General features: G+C 46.4%; 1 protein-coding gene and 1 long non-coding RNA gene across 4 annotated transcripts in view; both read left to right on the forward strand.

The window, feature by feature from the left end:
• The first annotated feature begins 9,024 nt into the window (after positions 1-9,024).
• Positions 9,025-19,268, forward strand: part of LOC135400205 (dual serine/threonine and tyrosine protein kinase-like) — a 58,879-nt gene continuing 48,635 nt past the window's right edge. For both annotated transcript variants that reach the window (XM_064631963.1, XM_064631965.1), the window contains exon 1: positions 9,025-9,130. The gene's annotated coding sequence lies outside the window, so the exon portion shown is untranslated. The remainder of the gene's footprint in view (positions 9,131-19,268) is intronic.
• LOC135399528 (uncharacterized) lies at positions 15,265-15,618 on the forward strand. Of its 2 annotated transcripts, XR_010424324.1 has the most exons (3): positions 15,265-15,295; positions 15,371-15,450; positions 15,512-15,618. It is a non-coding gene; the product is annotated as an uncharacterized LOC135399528 (long non-coding RNA). The 2 variants fall into 2 exon arrangements; XR_010424323.1 differs by lacking the exon at positions 15,265-15,295 and having other exon boundaries at positions 15,350-15,450.

A 19,268-nucleotide genomic window follows, 5' to 3' on the forward strand; every position in this document is an offset into this window, starting at 1 on the left:
CCACAGCTCTCCGTGCTACCCCTCTACCACTAACGACCTCTGCCTGTTCCCTGGACATTTGCCGTTGGCGCTGGGTCCGTACTCGGCAGTTCCAAGCGGACCCTTCCTCATATGATCATTTCGTACGTCTCATTGACCCCCCCTCCCCCTTGGAGGACTTTACTATTGCCTGTCGTTGCGATAGAGCCGAAGAGTCACTCCATCATCGTCGAATGAATGTTGTTGAAGGGTGCACGCACACCCTCACTCCTGTATAAAACGCGCCAGACGAACTCCCCCAATTGCACAACTTGTTGCGTGGAAGCCGACATTGAGCACCACCTATTATACTGCAACCTGTATGTCTCTCAATGACTCGTCCTCCAACGCCACTTGTGACAACTTAATTACCCCAACGTCCCTTTGGCCACTCTGCTCGACCCAGTCCTGCACAACCAGGGGGCGGTTACGACTACCCTCTTGAACTTTCTTCATGCCTCCGGCCTCTCTACCAGCCTTTAAGGGCCCCTTGTGCGTGCGCGCGTTTTTATCTCTTCCTTTTTGAAAGGAATAGCAAGTCGGCTTCCGCCTGACTAATCTTTCCTTTCCTCCCTTTTTTTTCCAATCAACATATCCCCCACCTTCTTATAACGACGTAAGCAGCTTTGTTCCCGATGATCAGCTGAACCTGACAGCTTCAGTCGCATGACTCCTTGACCGGGAGAGGGATGTTCCTTGTGGACCTAACAGCTTCGATGACTCAATTTCCTGTGCCTCCTCAGGGGCACGACTTGCAATAGACAGCCTCAAAACATCTGGCTTCCTGATGGTCGGTTCAAGGCTGAACTTTGGGCCTTTTCCCAAAACTTCCTTAGTGCCATCCGGAATAGGGGTGCTCCCCAGGTTGACAATCTGCTGCACTGCACCCTGCCATGTCTTGTGCCTCCTATAACATTTTCTGAGATAGGATAGCCAAGACTTTCACACCACGTCAGTGAATAAAGCTTGCCTAGCTTGACATAAAGTTGAAATCTTCCCGCGGCGACTACCGAGGGTTCTTTGGGTAAGGCGCAGGAGACACGAAGGCACTCCTGAACGAATCTGACATGCCTCCAACACTCTCGACGGATGATCTTACTCATGCGTCTGGTGACGGTGATATGAAGTCGAAGATTGGCTGAATTAACTTCTTCAGGCACACAATGGTAATCCAAAGCCAAGGCAATGAACGAGCCTTGCAAATGGCCATAGAAGACAGAAATTAGTAGTTCACAATGTTGTGTGGTGATCCACACGATGAAGGTTAGAAAGAAGAGGAAGCCACTTCACGAGTGTATAGCTTAGTTGGTACATGATCTACAAGGTGCGAAAGCAGCCAAACACAGAAGACAGACAGAGTGACGGGACGTCTGCTGACATTCAACTGGAAGTTTATTACGGTGGTATCGAATTTAAAAGGACAAAGCAAACACGCGAGAAACCAGAACCTTGCTCAGAAGGTAAGAGTGTCATGTTTCCAGATAACACATGTCATCCGTGAGGAAGGTTTACGTTTTTCGAGGTTCTGGTTTTTCACGTTTGTGTTGCGCAACCCAAAGGTGTGCGCGTTACGTGTAAATCTACTCCCAGTTCCCCATCTCATCATCGTATCTTTATGTGTGTGTGTATACTCCCAATTAGCATTCTTACAAAGCTGTCCGACCGAGATAAAGGTGACTGACCGACTGAGGATGGGTTTTGATATAGTATTATAAAACGTAATAATCGAGTTTGGTGGCTAATAAAGGGTGACTTGATTCCTTCAACGCTGTCAAGTGACCGTCACGTGGGCGAAAGCGCTGTCTTCGATCATAAATGATTGTCTACGAATCCAGTTGCGATATTTTTCACAGTGTCTCTGAACATATCATAACAAAACATGTGACAGCGTTATGCGAGCCTCGGTTTGGGTTCAGACCTTGTTGTTCGGGCGTGAATCGCTACTGTAGGTTGCAATCATTTACTTGGTTGTTTGACAACTGTTCAGGTTGCGAACAAGAAGCGCTTTCACTAAATCACAATTATTCAAGATTTGCTCTCTAGAGAACGCAAACTGCATACATTGTCAGCAAATTGAAACTATCGAACACATCCTACTGCATTGCTGTGCACATGCCGCGGTGCGGGAGAATTATCTTGGCTATTGCAGGAACTGTACGGTGGATGATGTCTTACATCCCAGAGGCTCTTTCACGGAAAGACACTCCAAAATTCGCAGTCTCGTCTGCTTTCTCCAGGAATCTGGCCTCTCTCAAAGACTATATGAGTAGTGCTCGGACTTCTCGCCAACTCTGCAGCGACTGTCCTAGATCTGAACTTTCGGCTGTCATCATTCCTTCACCTGTTATCACACCATCTCATCTCATCCTGGCATCAGTCGTGAAGCAGTTCACATACGTGAGGCCAACAACGGCAAGCCGGTTTTCGTCACCACCACCACAACTACACTCTTAAAAATGAACTTCACCGCACAGCACGCTGCAAGCCAACCATCATCTCGAATGATATCGTTATCTGCCCTGATTTGTTGAAAACTGGAGGTGAACGCCTTTTTTGCGACAATTATGAACAGCATAAGTGTCACAAAAAAAGGCGTGCGCCTCCCGTTTTCAACAAATCAGGGCAGATAACGATATAATTCGAGATGATTGTTGGCTAGGGGCGTGCCATGCGGTGAAGTTCATTTTTAAGAGTGTACTTACTAGTTTTTCTTTTTCAAGCTTCATACTTAGTGGTCCTTTTCAGAGAAACTCCACGAAATAAACTGACTAACCGCCGTACTCTCACTCAGCCCTGAGGGATCCCTGCGCTTCAAGAGACCCTTTCAGTCGCTCTGCCAAAGCTTTACACCCAGCTTCCCGGAGATGGGGGCTCGCCGTGACGTCACAACCGTTATCACTCCGCCCATTACGCCGGAATGAAAGTCGAGCCATCGCGGCAGGCACGAGGCGCTTAAGGCTCACCACTGCCCCGGAAGGCGGAATGAAAAGCTCGGGGAGATTACAAGGCGGTAGTGCAGGTCACACTGGCGGTAGTTCCGCTCCAAAATGGGGGGGGGGGGGCACTCGCCTTGGCGCCAGTACCCGTCGCCCGTACATGCCCGTCGTGAGACGTTAAATGATAAATGAGCGATTTAACGCTGGTTCCACCCAATGACAAAACTTCGCCATAATGTGGGCGTCTAATGGGAGACCGGGAAAAAATGTCCCTGTGGTGACACAACCAGGAGTGATCCAGCGGGATATCAATTAGGGTTTGACTGAGCCGTGCTAAACATACATGTTTAGCACTGCTTTTACACCCTTTTTGTAAGAGTGTATACACTTTTTATTATATATACACTCGCTTATAACACTCCCCTTTGGAGTGTACAATTACTCTGCAGTGGGGAGTTAAAGGGTTTCCTCACTCCCTGAAGGGAGTGGGGTGACTCTTTTTTTTTTTTGTGTGTGTGTGTAATTGTACTCTCCAAAAGGGAGTGATATTGTGGCAAGGAAAATGAGTTAAATACACCCTTCTTTTGGGCGCGTGGCGCGTGCTAAAAAAATGTTCACTCACTCGGGGTGTAAAGGTTGGATACAACATTCCATTACAGCCCTCTGCATCAAACATGTATGGGACAAAAGGTGGTCGTACCAGGTGCATCCAAAGGGGGGAAAAAAACGTCGGCAAAATGCCGGGCCGACGTGTGCGTCTGACTTAAAAGTCGTTGGGCCGTCCTTGCAAAAAAAGCTTGCGCCAAACTCGAGGATTGACATTGGCCTTACTCGGCCCGACTTAATACTGCCAACCGTGGGCCAATGTGGCAGACCGACCTATAAGACATGGGGCCAACACAGGACCAGTGTAAAACCAAGTCTCTGGGCAGTAGCAGGCCCTTTGTCGGCTAGATGGCGGCCCACCGATTAGCAGCAACGATGGGCCAACTATGCCCCAGCAAAAACAAATAAGGTTTGGGCCAAGTTTGGCAATAGCTAGGCCGGCCTACCTGGCATTGGTTAGTGCGTTATCGGCCAGCAAACTTGTTTCTTGATACGGATCTGTACCGTAGCGAATGACTTCCCAAGTGAAAAAACGTGCTTGGCCCAAGGTCGGCTGAGAGGAGTTGGCCAACTAAGCCAAACTTGGCCCAAGCTAAGACAACATGGTTGGGTCGAGCTTGGGGATTGATAGTGGCCTGAGACTGGCCATCCATTGGTCACCAACATAGGGCGAACCTTTCTGGCCAACCTGGCCAACGCTGACCCATATATGGCCCTATCACGGCCCAGTAAGAAATTTTGCGTGACAACGCTACCTCCCAGCGGGAAAAGCAATATTGGCGAGACACTGGGCCGACGTCTGCTTCCAACCTAAAAGTTGTCGGGCTAAGCTTGCAAAAAAAGCTTGGGCCAAGGTTGGGGATTAACAATGGCCTCACTCGGGCCGAGTTAGCCGGCACAAGCTCGGGCCAATGTAGAGGGCCGACCTGACAGATGTAGGGCCGATGTCTGGCCAATAAGGAACCAAGCTTGGGTACTGATTGGGTAAACGTGGGCCCTATAATGGCCCATGGAACAACACCTGTGCATGGGCCAACCACGGCCCGTTGCAAAACAATGCATGACCCAACTATTAAGCAGCGCGCCGCAACATGCAAGTTTGGCTGCCGGCCAAGAAGAAAAACAACGTCGGCAAAATGCCGTGCCGACGTGTGCTTCCCACCTAAAAGTCGTTGGGCCGTCCTTGTAAAAAAGGTTGGGCCAAGCTTGGCAACAGCTAGGCTGGCCTACTCGGCCTTGGTCGGTGCATGATCGGATAACAAGCTTGTCTGTCGACACGGATCTGTACCTTGGCCAATGACTTGCCAAGCATTGGCCAGCCTGCATTGTGTCAAGTTAGGCCAAAGCAGTCCTGTGGCGTCGCTCGTATTCATACTCAATTGTCTCGCGGCGTAGCGTAACGGCGTAGGGGGAGAATCGTAAAAGCTCGCAATATGCATGAGATCACTAGATCAAACAGGTCAGTATAAAGAAAAGAAATTGCATTTCTTTCCTGAGGAAGAACAGCAGATACTATACATAGGTTTGTCTCGCGAGCTTCCACAAATTCGAGAGTCCTGCTCGCGTGTGAGTCAAAATGAAGGGTGAGGTGTCTAAGTTTAATTTGATGCGTACACAAACAACACTGAAATGAGGAATTGCTTGTCGTATTAGCTCACCATGAAGATAATGTCTCTGTTTCTTACTGCTTTTGGTTTGAGACAATTACTTTCCAATCGAATGAGCCAATCGAAAGTTGAACTTGTGCAGTGCTACACCATTTCGCGTTTTCCTCTCCCTGAGGCAACATATACTGAGGCTGAACCAAGCTTGGCAAGAGCTTGGCTGGCCAACCGAGCCGTGCTTGGCAAGTGCTTGGCCAATGAGCTCTTTTCTTTGTACATATCTGCCCCCTGGCCGACGGCTTGCCAAACCTCGCTCTGCCTATCACCACTATGCAACATTGCGCCAACGTTGGCTGGCCGAAAGAGTCGTTGGCCAACTGTCATCCGACTTTTTGCCAATGGTCAAATCGTATTTTCTTTCTTTTTGTTTCGAGTAGTAGCTGCATTGTTTTCGGGTTTGTTTGCAGCCTAGGGCCGACATTGGCCCGTCTTTATTATGCCGAACTCTCAATAGCATGCCCGCAACACGTCGCACAACGTTCTCAGCCCAACGTCGTTCACCAACCACCACAGTGAGCGACATCAGACCGATGTTGGTCCAAGTTGCAGTGGCCGACTTAGTCGCTTGCCGACCAAAACCGACCACTGGCCGATGGTTGGCAGTCGTCAATTTCCACTTGGGCTGTACTTCATTATTTGTACATTAAATATACATGTCACAGCATGCCATATGGCACGATGTGGCATTCAGCTGATGCTGAATGCTGAATAAAGCCCCAATCCATTTTTGCAAGGGAAGTATTGTTTTATAACGTATAGATCGTACCATACCGTACCATCGACCCCTATCTTTCTCTGCGACGCTTGACGCCAAAAACAACGTGAGGAGCCCTCTGTGAGCACGTGATATTTTTCTGCGTGTAGTTTTTGTTCTGTGTTGGCGCCGCGAAGCAACTGTGGCTATGTGCGGCGTACAGACAGACGTGCACAGATAGAGACAAGACAGCAAGGAAGGAGTGGGGGACAGGGGGTTAGTATATGTCCTGGGACGACATCAGGGAGAACTGTGCCGACACTCGTCTCTGCATGTAGTGTAATATTCGTGCTTATCGTGTGTCGCCCTGAATGGAAAGGGATCCATATCAATGGGCGGGGGTGGGGTGACGCAAAGGGATCCCTCACTGGGTGACGCGGCGTCCCCTAGTGACGCGCACCGTATACCGTTGTAGTACACTGGAATGATAAAGTCGAAAGCCAATTTCAGGCGGGGTTAAAATCCGAGAGGGTTGGTGATACATCCCGAAATCGTTAAAACCCCAGTTCAGGGGAAGACAATAAAGGACAAACACGAGACGGCACACGCATTGACTGCCACACCAAAGATTTTGCTCGTGGAAACAATGAGCGCTTATAAAACACTCACCCCATCCTCCTGTCGGACAATTTGGAACTTTCAAAAGCTCCCGGCAAGGGAAATTTTGAAAGTTCCACGTTGTTCCGCAGGAGGAGGGGGTGAGAGAGTCGAGTGGTGGTGGTGATGGTGATGGTGAAAGGGATCGAGTCGAATGTTTATAGGTGGGCATTGTTTCCACGAATAAAATCTTTGGTTGGCAGTCAATGCGTGTGTTGTCTCGTGTTTGTCCTTTATTGTCTTCCCCCGCACTGGGGCTTTAACGAGTTTAGAAATAATTTGAGGGATTTCACGGGACCCAGAGCAAGTTTGTTTGGCAGTGTTTAGGTGTTGGATAAAATCGGGTTTTAGCCGAAAAAGCTGACTCTATGCGAAAATAGGTCCGCCGTTTGACGTGTATAGCGTTTACTGGGTAGGTGAGCCAGTAATATTAAACTAACAAATATAAAGAAAACAATAAAATACTAAATACGAAACCAAACGAAATACGAAATTGTTTTATGGTCACTCAGAACAAAGACACATTTGGCAACGTGGAACCGTCCTGTGACATCATCCGTGCGTAAACTTATTCAATATTTAATTTTAACGTTTAGAATCAGCTGTTGTGTCTGCAACAATATTTTTTTTTCATATACATGGGTAAAAGTGGAGGTTGTACACCGTCAAGCAAGGCAAGTAAACTCAATGTGGAATATGCTGGCCACAAGAAGACAACGCAGCAGGTTTGACGACGGTTGGCTGCACAGTAGTGTTTTAACATTTAACGGAAAAAGTGTGAACGCAAATAAAGGAAAAAGAAAAGTGTCTCGTGTAAACTATAGGATTTTTGTGCTTTATTTCGTTTCATCAGGATCGATGCCCATATTTGTCTTCTGCAAAAATAAAATCGAGTATTACAAAAATGCAATAAGGCAGTATAGTATTAAAGGGAGGTCGCATCCGTTTCAGTCGATTTCGAAACTACAGAGTGTCATTTTATTCTTCTTGTACCATTGACCACGGTTTCAAAACCCCCACGCGAAATCTGCTTAGTCTGACTGTTATTCGATGGAATACATGACAAGAGCAGACGCCGGATGTTGAGAGTAACCCGGAATTCCCTCTCTGGGAAAACGAGAAAACGTCACTCCCTAAGAACCAATGATGGCTCGACGTTGAGAAAAGGAATGCCGCCTTGACAAGCTGCGTGACTATTTTTTTTTTTTTTTTGCCTGGTACAGTCTGCTAGCTGCGTGTGAGGAGAAGCCCGAGCAAGTACGCAGAATGACCATGTTTCAGCACTTTCAGGACTTTCATAACAGAATCCTTACGGTTCACTGTGACAGCTGAACCAATTTTTTCGGGTATACAATGGCGTGACTCGGCAACAAATATGTGATGATGATGATGATGATGAGTGTTTCTCCAAAGTTTAGGTGCCTTGCCCCGTCACATGTGAGTGAGATGTGAATCAAAGTGACGAATCACACAAACACATTACGCACGACAAGTGAGGCATACACTGTATTGGCATATACGCCGCTGATACAAAAGACGCTATGTGTGCCCAATGGCTGCAAAAAACTACAATTCAGTTTAGAAGATAAGTCCACAAGTTTTTTTTTAAATTCCGTGTCAGCACCGCGAAGCAACTGTGGCTATGAGCGGCGTACAGATGGAGAAAGAGGACACAAGGAGGGAGTGGGGGAAAGAGGGGGTTAATATGCGTCCTGGGCCGACTTCCAGGGGAACTGTGCCGACATTCGTCTGGAAAGTCTTCGGAAAACCCAGTGTTTACCTCAGACAGCACAGCCGGTGATAGGATTCGAACCCGTGTCACCTCCCAGTCTAAGGCGTGGAAAGCGATCATCCTTAACCACTGTGCCATGGGAGATGGTAAGTCCACAAGTGATAACCATGTCCCTACAGTGTAAGCTGTAACTTAATGAAATGCTCCCAGTTAGCTATAAAAGAAAAAAGAAAAAAGCCCAAAATGCAATATCATAACAAAAATATAAGAATATAGAAAGGCATGTAACAGCACGGACCACGATTACTGCGGGACATATCTGGGACATGCTGGTGATTGATTATGAGAAGAGTCTGAAGAATAGTCTGACAATTCTGACAATCAGAATAGTCTGACAATTCAGCGAAGCTTCATGACGCTTCGAATTTTTTACCTTTAAACTTGAAAATCGTAACGCTAAGCTTTGCTCGGCAACCGGAAACTGCTGAGACGAGCGTAACATGCCGAGCGATGTTTATCGTTCAATAGGCCTCCGTAAACAAGTCTGCAACAGAACAAGAGGCGAGTCCCAAGCGGCGACGCTTTCAGCTGTATCACTTGTTTGGTCCGGCAACATCATCTCGTGACGATAGCGCACAAACAGGACATTATCGATATGCTCTGAAGCGAACAAAGCAAGCCGATCGAGACGATTGTACCAGGGAAGATAAGGCGTCTAACCGGGGATCGAGTACGTTTTTTTACCTCAGTTTCAACCAGGCGTCGTTTGCCCGCGTGTGCGTTTTGCTGCCGAATCAGTGTGTTGGATACTTTACCCTGCTATGTAAGTTTCTGTTTTCGTCTCCTGCTCTGCTGAGTGACGACGAGGGTTGTAACACAGTTCTTCTTGCGCCATCTAATGAGATCCAGCATAGTACGTTGCTCCTTGTGTTAGCTGAAGCGTAATCTACTTATATTGTATGAATTACAAGTCAGATCTTTCGTATTCTCCACTCAGAAATGCTCCGAAAAACTACGGGTGATACGTCACATTATGTGTTCTTGCTTGACCTTGCTTGGTTTATGCGTGCATCATGATGATGATGATGATATTGGAGAGGAGGGGGATGTAGTGGTTCGAGCGATCTGCCTGCTTTTGCGAGGGTCCTCCCTGGTAGCGTGGTTTGGACCCGAAGAGATAACCAGCGAGCCGAAACAGGGTTAAAACAAAACAGATACCTGTTTAATTGCGAGAATAGATGGGTGAACCGCCAGAGTCCAGTCAGAGGGAAGGAAGACCCCATTTTCTCCAATGTCCTCCCCTTTTGTTGACATCGAACCCGAGCCCAGCATTCTGACGACCTCCGTCTTGGACGGACACGTGTGAGTCCCATTGGCAGTTTGAACACCACAGGAGGGCTCAATTTCAGGAACTCACCTTCGCAACTTGACACCAAGGTCCTGGCATGGTAGCGGGAACGAACAAAGAAGGCTGAAACAACTCCCACGCAGTTGTCTCACGTAACACTGCCTAGATGATGGAAGGCGCACTTATTTAACGACGTGAACAAACATGTCTGTCATTCGCACATTTTTTATATAGAGAAGACCGTGCTACACGTGCGAATAGGCTACTTGTAAACGTACGTTTCTGCAAACTGGGAACCATATGCGGAGAGTTTTCAATCTGCCGGAGGGGGCCGGGGCAGAATGCCCCCCCCCCCCCCCTTAATGCACAGAGGTCGGGCAGGGTGTCGGAAATTCCGTGTTGTGACGTTGAGAGGCAAAAGTTTTACAGGATTTCCATGATCACTCGCATGAAACACGCAATTCTTAGCATATCCCTCGAAAGCTCCATCTTGAGTGTCAGCTGGGTACACTTCCCGGAGGAGGCCTAGCCCCCCCCCCCTGAGAAAGTTCCGGGGGAGCTCAGGCCCCCAGCCCCCCCCCCCCTGATGATGGGGGTCCGCCCATTTGATCGAACGCCGTTTGATGGAAGGCGTTGGATCAAACGCCGCTTAGTCGAAAGCCGTTTGATCGAATGCCGGTGGATCGACGCCGTTTGTTCGAAAGACGTTTGTTCGAAGGGAGTTCAAAGATCGCAGCGTGCCCTTAGCGCCTCTTTTTCTGTAACTTTTGACTCGAGCATACGGAGCAGGTAATCAGTGTCCTGCGCTTTTTTGTTTGTTTCTTTGTTTGTTTCTCGCTTGTTTTATTTTTTTCTTGCTTGTTTTCTCTTTGTTTTTTTCTTCTTTGTTTTCAGCTAGAGAGGGGAGACCACTCGTTATTTGCAGACCTTTGTCATTCACGAACAGCACAGCCTTCTGGATTTTTACTCTCTCCCATCCGAAAGGAAAATAGAATAGAATTGAATTAAAGTGAATAGAACAATGCGGAAGTATCCGGCGAACCAATAGGACACATATTGAAGAAGATGGCCTCAGGTTGGGAGCAGCCAATAGTCTGTGCTTCTTCTGGGCACCCTTTTCATTGCCTGCGACAAATTTAAAGGGAACGATCCGGAATCTGGTAGTCATATATGCGCGAAAGGCACTCGAAGTCTGTGGATGCTAAGAAGGAAATTTCGCCGTGGTATAAAATAAATATATTAAATTTACAGCCATATAAAACCTTAGTTCAACCTTGTTTAGAGTATGCATCTGCAGTCTGAGATACCTACACATCCACGCTATAAAGAAAAATAATAATAAGAAAAGACAAAGTACAAAGATCTGCTCTCCGGCTTTTATTGTCTGGGTTTCGAAGGACTTTTTCGGTTACATGTATGTTGGAAGAACCAAATTTAGATTCACTTGCACATAGGCGCAAAGTAAATAAACTAAACAACAATAAATAAGCAATGGTCAGTTAACTACAAACATTAATAATACATTGTTAAAATTTGTCCAAGTTCGACGCGAATAAACAATTCAAAAATATCATTTATTTATTTGATTGATTTATTTGTCAAAAATGTTTATTATTTGACGATTAACATCAATTATTATTTGACAAAGTGTTGGGGGACTATGGGTGAAAGGCATGTATTCCATATTTAGTCACTCTCTGTCAGAGAGGAAAAAGCTATCAAGTTGTCGAACGGGATAGGGTGAACAACCCAGGCCCTCGGATCGCCTTCTGGATGTGGAAAAGTGGCATAGGATGAGGAATGTGCTTATGGGCAAGCGGATTACACAGAGCTAAATATTCCTCGGGATAACAGCATTTAGAACTGAAGCTTTCTTTCGTTGTTTTCCTCTTTTTTTTTTTTTCATCAATGCTTCAAGTGAACCAATAAAAAAATCGATCAAACGGTGTTCGATCAAATGGCTTTCGACCAAATGTCCCGCTTTCGATCAAACGGCTTTCGACCAAACGACGTTCGATCAAATGTCCCGGAACCCGAATGATGATCATGAGACTGGAGTATTTTTTGCATCTTTCTATGCAGATTGTCGATAATCTCTGAGAGGTGCGAGCCACGATAAGATACGCTAGAAGATAAGGTCTCTCTTTTTCGGTGCTGCTATGGGCACCGTGCGCTAGAGTTTTCTATCGACGGCAGCGGCCCCTTGAGGGGAAACGCGGCGTAATATATCTTGGACGCCTCAGTCACCTACCAGAGACCAACTACGCCAAACGTATCTTCCACCACGTGCGATACAAAGGAACAAAAACAGAATGGATTAAAAAAATGAACCGTATCGACTCAAAATATAGCCAGGGCACCAATCGGCATAAATCCAATACCATCATATCGTGGCATAGACAAGTAAATGAAGAAATGCGGAAAACAAAAAAACGAACATTGGAAAAGACAAACCCAGAAAAAGCAAAGTATGGATCTATACAACAAGTACAAGGATGAACCAGCCCCATATAACCAGTATAGAGGCGATCATCAAAGTGGCCTCCTGTTTCAGGCACGAACAGGCGCTCTCCTAACCCGCTCAAGGCTATCAAAATTATTCGACCACCAAGACGACACTTGTATCTTATGCGGGGAGGAGCGCGAGGACCTCGAGCACGTAATGCAACGATGCCCAGCGACACTGTCAACCCGTCTAGACCAAGAGACACCAACGGCACTTGGACTTAAAGCCCCACCAAATACAGAAGAAGCCAGCGACATCGCTGAAAGATGCAAGCGCCACCTGGCAAACTGGGAAAGGCGAACAAGGAGCGCCCTGCGCAATCGAATCGACCCCAGGCAACAAGCACTGCAAGCCTCCCCTTCGGATGGACGAACGGAAGCGGACCCGACGGATTCCAAAACCCGGAGAGCCCCGAAACATCCCAGAGGCAGCCCTGACTCCAGTCTGGACCGTTCCTGACGGCCCTGACCCAGCCTGTGGTATCCTAAGATACCTGCCCTGACTCAAAAGGGAATAGGCAACCCTAAACCTAAACCGTAATGCCCTGGTACCAGCCAGCAGCGTCTAGCAGTGCTGTGCTAGTTTCGCCGTTCGAAAAGAGCGATTTGAAGCTGCCTGCATAGAAAGTCAAAGGAGAAGACAAAATGGAAACTAATTCTATGTGGTAATCTGCCACGACAACCAAGTTACTGTGAAAGAGAGGCAACTTGCCGTAAAGTTTTCGTCCTTCTCGCTGTATCGTCCCGCCGATCACGTATTTGAGAGAGTGCTTTCACGGCAATCCACCCAACGTGCCGCTCAAATCCGTTGTTTCAAACTTAGAACTCATTCCTTGCATTTAGTATATTTGTCAATGACCAGTTGAGCATCACGATGCGGACTTATAGCACAGCAACTGACGTGAAAAAGTTGCGAAATACACCAACGAATGACCAATGAACATCGTGGAGCTTGGCTAAAATTAGTGTCTGCCATATGTCGTATAGTATTTATCTCTTTTACTCGGATCCTAATTTTGCGGCGTGTCGGCGAAGACTGGATTTGGACCTCGTCTTCCTTCAATATAAAGCTTGCATGCGAACACAGGGAGTTATTTGTCCTCCCCGAGCTGCGTTTCGCAAGCCGTCATCATTTTATGTAGGTGCATTCTGTCCCTATGATCTTATTATCGTTGCCAAATCTTGTGATCTCGGTTTACAAGTGGTTCCTTGCTCCTTCCTATTCGTCCGCGCACACACACGCAAACACACACAAAAGTAATCATGCGTTTGTCGAACACCAATTTCACTGTTTCTTCTTAATTATTGACATTTTTTTAATTTTTTAGCATAGTTTATGTTTTGTGTTTCTTTTGCGTGATATTTCTGGCTTCTTCTATGTTGCAATTTGCGACAATGTGTCTCATGCGCTATGTTCACCTATACTAAGGCCGCTGTGGTCGTTGTTTAGCACTAATAAAACATTATTATCATTACATATCCAGTTTCAAAGAAAACACGCCTTATTTCCCAGGTGAAAATCTGAACTGGAATCTGAAGTGGATCCATTTGCATGCCAAAGTGGTTTAAAGTGGAACAAATTGTTTCCGGTTTAGAGTGAAGTGGTTCCACTTGATTGCCAAGTGGTTTCCAACTGGCTTTACCCAGTCTCCAGTTGAACTGGATCTGCCTGCCATCTGGTTCGACTTGACTGCCAAATGGTTTCCAACTGGTATCATTCAGGCTCCAGCTGAACTGGATGTGCTTCCATCTGGTTCCACTTGACTGCCAAGTGGTTTCCGACTTGCCTGCCATCTAGTTCTAGAGTGCGAAGTGGATGTTGTATTCCACTTCGCTGGCAAGTGAACTTATCCCTGCTGGTCCACTGTAATTTTGACACCTGCCGTAGAAATATTTGCAAACCTTCATCGGGGTGAATTGAAAACGCTCTGCATTCCTTTCAGGTGCATACAGCAGATACGTGCACCGGGTCCATCGGGCGTTTTTGCAACATAAATGATAATCTCCATTTACATTCTATAATATATCAATTGTTTATGGCCCTACCGCAATTCGCCCGAGTTACTTTTTGTCGGTAAATATACCAGAAACATTCTCGCAGAGTACTGAAATCGAACTTTGGCGTAATTTTCACTTTAGTTTGAAACCGAAACTTTAACGGCCTCGTTGTCGACAAGTGGAGCAGACTGAGCGCCATCTGCATCAGTACGTGTTTTGAAATGCCGCGAGCGGTAGATGGGTGGTAGCAGTTCCCGTCTTTCAACTCTTCAAGACGGGCAAAAAACGTGAATGTCTTTGAATCTCTACAGTCAAGTGCTGCATTTTGCATAGTTTCTTTGTCTCTACAAATTCTGCACCAGCTAAATCACGAAAAACTACGAGCGACGCATGTGACTGCAATTACGATGGTGAGTAGTTTATGATTTGATATTTATGCACGTTTATCTGAATGTGTAGATCTACTCCATGATCTACTCACTGTTATATTTATACTGTTATTTAAAATAGCGCAAGTGCACGCTAGCTAGTGGGGGAACTCCAAGAGCCCCTGCGCATGCTTGTAACTGACTTTGTTATGTGTCTTGTCTTTTAGCTGGCAGTTCGTCATAAAAATGGAGGACGCTTGCAAGATATTATGAATCGTGCGGAATAAGGGCCAGCGCGACTGAAGTGAGAAACGCTGCGTGAGTGTTGCAGCAAAACATTTAGAATTTTATGCATGGCATTAGGTGTACTTTTGCAACATGTTTTTCTACGGGTTTTTTCAATGAAACTGAATTGTTATTATTATTGTTGTTGTTGTCTTTATTTATACTCATGCAGAAATACATGAATACTGGGGGCCTGGCAAAAATCAGCAAAGCTGCTACACAGTTCCCACAGAATTCCCAGTTCACTCTCAATTGGGTATGGACAGAAGCACTTTTTACTGGCTATCAGGCGGGTATAATGTTGTGAAGTGCACAAAATAGGATTGTAGATACTAAAGTAGGAATGTGGGGAACTTGGAGTTGACTATTCATCTCGAAGCAGTAACAGAGGACACGGACGACAAGTGAAAAAGCAGCAGTCCTATTCACTCATTGTTTCTGTCTTGTGTTGCAGCTTTGGGATGGACAGGATTGCTGACAGTTGGTGAGTCTAAGTCATCTTCAGGTGAAGTAGCATTGATGTTTATTAGTACCAATTCGTGACATGTATTTCTTTGAGATGCCAAAAAATCGGTTCAGTGCAGTCTACAGAATGCAAAAAAGAACGCCGCCGAAGCCCATGGGGCACCAAGAACTGATGTAAATTCGTCCATATTTTATATGCTCACGGTATATTTACGTTTGTTCATTTTGCATCTAGGTGGGAAGAAAAAAACACCACGACAGCGAAGACTTCTCCGAGTCAGACGTTTCGGACTCTGAATGTATTGTGTCAGCTGCTGAAGTAAAGAAGGCTAATGAACAGGCCACATACTGGCAGCAGCTTTGTGGAAAGAAAGAGGAGGAAATATCACATCTTCCTTCCTGGCTTCTGTACATATTCCAGGCTAGCAGCACAGGCTGGCTCTCCTGCAGAGCCGCAACAGCAGTTCAGAATAGAAACTGATGCTGAAACCTGGCTCGGCTTCAATAAACTACTTGCAAGTGGGTTCCGAAGGAACCTCGGAATCGACTCCTAGCTCTGAATCGATTCCTGGTTCCATAACCGCCTTGCAAGTGGATCCATTTGAAAATGGAAACGTGTTTCCAGCTGGAAAGCATTTCCTAGCTGGAATTCATTCCTAGCTGGAAATACATTCCAAGCTAGCAATCAATTCCTGGTTCCATAACCGACTTGCAAGCGGATCCACTTAGGGAATTTTTTCACCTGGGTTATATCCTGAAACAATCTTGATTGACTGATTGATTTTTATTACTATGACTGTGCATCAAATGCAGGCACAAAGGGCTAAAAGGGAATCCCCCGACTTGAGCGATGCAAGATTGGGAATAATTTGACTAAGGAACTTATCCTCACAGTGCATCATCACGTTAACGGATTATGCATAAGAAAGAAACGAAAACGTTTTTTTTTTTCGCTATCTTCGTAATGTATATTCCAATTTGTTGTTGACTGTATTATTGTGAATTCTTCAGTGCGAGATTTCCGTCCTCATAGCGCAGGTACTGGACGTAGCTAGTCTCTGATGTGTAGTCTATAGTTGATAGTCCCTTGCGGATAAATATGCACTTAACTTCACGTAAATACGGGCCACGAATACTACACGCTTGTCTGCGCTACACACTGTGTCACACATTGTGCATAGACACATAATGTTCCACGTGCAAAAGGCTTCCCCATCGCATACATTTTACGTGACAAACCACTTCCACACAAGTAGTCTCACGGGTTAATGAGTCCAAAGCCGATATATAAAATTCGGGAAAACACCCGTACGCACCAAAGCTACATACGCGAAAGCGCCGATACGGCGTCAGTACCAGACCGTTACGCGCGAAGTCGCCACGGGTGGCGCTGTCGATCAAGCTACCGCAGCGTCCTCTCGCTAGTGCACGGTGCCCATAGACGCTGGGACACCGCGGCCCAGATAAGATACGCTAGAAGATAAGGTCTCTCTTTTTCGGTGCTGCTATAGACGCTGGGACAACGCGGCCCACTCCAGGGCGGCCTTACGTCATGTGGTTGGCTTCTTTCAGGCGACAGGCCTAAAGGACTCATTATGACCCTAGCAGCTCTCTCGGACATTCCCACCATCACGATCACGTTCAGCATCGCCAACGCCGCTCCGATCATTCCCGTCATCTCTCATCGTCATCACTCATCATTGTCACCACTCATATTAGAGCCCCTAGCTATGGGGTAGCGTTCCATTCCTAGAGTGGAACACCTCCCCACTTCATCATCACAATATATATGTTATTGTTGTTTAGTTGCGATTTCCTAATAGGGTTTATTCACTGACGTCACCTCGCCGCCATACTGTAGGTCCCTCGAAGTTATGTTCCTGCATTCGTTCGCTGCCATATGCGTTTTGGATGACTATTAACGTCGGAAACATGGAAATTGCTTGGATATGCTACAAATCACACAGCACAATAACTTTTAAACACCAAATATACGAGTATGATATGGGAAAGGCCTCCGACTTTTCGGATTTATCCGATAGACTCCGATAAACTCCCTCCGATGTTTTTTTCCAAAACATTGGATTTATTCGATAAACTCCGATTTTTCCATCGCCCACGGTGCGGCCTTAAGGTTTTTCCCGTTTCCTTCTTCCTTTGTCCCCTTTCTTCCACACCTAGTTTTCGACTTCAAACTGATCCACAACCAAAAAAATGGGTCAGAAGTGGTAGCCTGCTTCATGGTCGCTGGATGCATGAATGGCCCAAAAGGAGGATGCTGCACACACTTGTCCTATCTGTTCTATGTATCCTCGACCCTAGTGACTGTACTTGACCCAGGGTACTGGGCTAGTTTGGCACAGAACAGTTCTGTGTTCGTCACAGCTGCTACTCATTTTGAGTCTGGGCACCATTCACAATTTGTGCAAATACGCTTGTTTGTACTTCAATAGCTCTGGGTATTAACACATCCGTGCGTTACATCGTGTGGTTCCAGTCACTTTTGCACACATTTCCTTGTATTGTCTCTGCGTTGATTGCTCCGCAATACTCCGAAATCGGCGCCGTTCATGTTTCAGACTTTTTAATCCTCCGAGAAACTCCGAATTTCCGAAAAGTTGAAAACTCCGATAAACACCCTCCGAATTTTCCAAAATGAAAACTCCGAAAACTCTGAACCCTAGATATGGGTAACGGCTTGGATGGGACCTACAATATGGCGGCCGAATGCAGCACATATGCCTGCTAGCGACAGTGGCGGTCTCCTGCGGATGACATCGTGTGAATAAACCCTATAGTGTACTAGTTTTGTTGCTGTAGTTTCTGCAATTTTGTTTCGCTAGTTATCACGGGACTAAAATGTTGCGACAAAAACTTCGATATTCTTCGTTCACCTCATCAAAAAATTATTCTTCCCTCTTCTGTAACAGTGTCATACTCCTCCGTAAGTTCTATCAATGCTTAAGTGTCACTGCAGAATCAAGTATCCCGCCTAAGGTCATTCCGCAAACACACACACAAAGACACGTGCCGTGCGCATAACACGTGAACACGTTGCAAACTCATGTTGTCAAGGGCCGTTCGCAATCTTCCTTCTTCTAGAAACCCCTCTTGACAAAGAGCGAGTGACGTCACAGCCCGATAATATCTAGGGTGCCGTCTGGGCTGTTCGTCTCGCCCTTCCCGCAAAGAAACCCGCACCAGTGCGACCTACGTTTCCATTTTTTATTTCTATTTCTATTCTATTCTATTCTACCACAGAATAACATTTTTTGCTAATGTATCAGAAGAGCCAGGAATATGGAAAATTCGCACTGCGGTTCTACGGGACCTCTTGCAAGAACTAACGCATACCATCTTATCGAGATTCTCAAGCAGCACAATGTACTGAAAGTCGAGTGCAATAGTTGTGAAATGACACGTGTCTTATCAATGTTATTTAGTGTCACACCTATTGCACTCGGCTTTCAGTACATCGTGCTGCTTGGACTGTTGCATCAGAACTTTCGCCGCAAATTGTTCTCTCCGTGGCACCGCGCAGGTCTTGACGGTCCTTTTTTTAATTTTTGCACGATGCCTCCTGAGATTCTGAAGTCTGTCTCGTAGCCCCATGAAAAAGAAATAAGAACGGCATACCAGTTGCTGCATAGCACAGATGAGAGTGGTTTCGCAATGCAATTGCTGTGGCCGCTTCCTGAATACGCCAGGAAGGCTACTGCAGACAAAGTAAACCGCTCGGCGATAACGACGAAATGACAGCACCGTCACTTCTTAGGAATAAAGTTACGCAGATATAAAGGAACCTTAGCAATATTGGAAGCAGATTCGTACTGCTGTTAGTACACTGGGCAGAGACTCGCGGCATAGCCGAGGAGGTTCAGGCGTCCCGCCCGTTGGTGGTATAGCCAAGGTCGTGCTCAAGACTGGGAGTTTGTGGGTTCGAATCGCCTACCACCCGCTGTGCTGTCTGAGGTTTCCCATGAGTGTTCCGA

The sequence above is a fragment of the Ornithodoros turicata genome, chromosome 7 (genome assembly GCF_037126465.1).
Source record: "Ornithodoros turicata isolate Travis chromosome 7, ASM3712646v1, whole genome shotgun sequence".
Taxonomy (NCBI): domain Eukaryota; kingdom Metazoa; phylum Arthropoda; class Arachnida; order Ixodida; family Argasidae; genus Ornithodoros; species Ornithodoros turicata.